A 1,433-nucleotide genomic window follows, 5' to 3' on the forward strand; every position below is an offset into this window, starting at 1 on the left:
CATTTCAGGCAATATCATACATCCTTCTCCGACACCAGGGGTGTCCAACAAAATACCCGTGGGCCAAATTCGGCCAACGAGATGCTCCAATCTGGCCGCCAAGCCACCAAGCGAAGCATAAAAATTTGAAAGAAAACAAAGATTTTCAAACAAATGTTTAAAGAGTAGCAGAAACAAGACAGCACTGAGACCCGAGCTAAGATATCAGTGATACTGTCATGAAAAATAGCAAACTACTATTAGTCTTTGAAGATGAGTTTGTAAAAATATGCATAATGCAACAGCTATGGGAGAAGTTTTTAGGATATTTCACTATTTTTTACTTAAAAGGGTCCAATAAAATGTACTTTATGTTGAGATTATAGTCATTTTCCATGGTAATTGTTTGGTTTTGTGAATACATAAAAAGATCATCACGTACACTCTGCGTCACAACAAAGAAAGATTTTAAAGATTGAATTACGGGGCTGTCAGAATTGACGTATTGATGGGGATTAATCCATCATGAATAATCAGATTAAAATGTTTTAATGCAATTAACCCATTTGCTGTGCAGAATAAAGGTAGGTGTCCCCAGGATCCATCAATTTCTTGCATCCTATTCATTGTGAAACACAGTGGTGCATGCTGGGTTTTATCTGGGGTAATTGGTGACTTAATTGGTGACTGTGTGTGTGTGTGTGTGTGTGTGTGTGTGTGTGTGTGTGTGTGTGTGTGCGTGTGCGTGTGCGTGTGCGTGTGAAGGTGCGTCAGCAAATCAAACACATCACCTTAGCAGGTGTTTGACCACTAGATGGCAGACGACACACGCTTCACGCCATGAAGAAACTTAACAAGCGTCAAACTGATTTAGGTCCTTCTGCCACTGACATTGAGAATTTTAAGCAAGGAGAAAAATAATAAACAAGTAAATAAAAATCACTGCGAATGCTGCTGAACATATTTAATGAGGCGATATCATAGTCTCGCAAATAATAATAAACGGATATCTAAATTACAATATGAATAAAATTGATGCAGTTCATGTAATTCATTAATATTCGGGTCAAATGTATTCCTGATAAATGCAAAGTCTTAGACGAGAAATCTTGCTTCATTAAATTTCAAACACATTTCCAGCAATACAGCCGTTCTATTGAACAAAACTCTAAGAAACAAAAAGCAATTACAAGCAACCAGAATTCATCATCTTTAATGAATGTGGATAATTTATTTCCTCCTTAACTTTTCCCTAACTTACTAAGCTTTTTTAATTTAAATATAGGTGGGGTGGCCTTGATTGCGTTGTCTCGTATTAAAAAAAAATAATCGGAGGAATTTCTCTGAAGATTCGTCGTCCTCCAGACGTGACGTGGCTGCGCGTGCCCACACGTCACATGACACCGTTCTGACGTCGCAAGCCGTTGCGGAAGTGAAGTGAGCGGTGATGGCGG

Source organism: Blennius ocellaris (genome assembly GCF_963422515.1).
Source record: "Blennius ocellaris genome assembly, chromosome: 7".
Classification (NCBI taxonomy): domain Eukaryota; kingdom Metazoa; phylum Chordata; class Actinopteri; order Blenniiformes; family Blenniidae; genus Blennius; species Blennius ocellaris.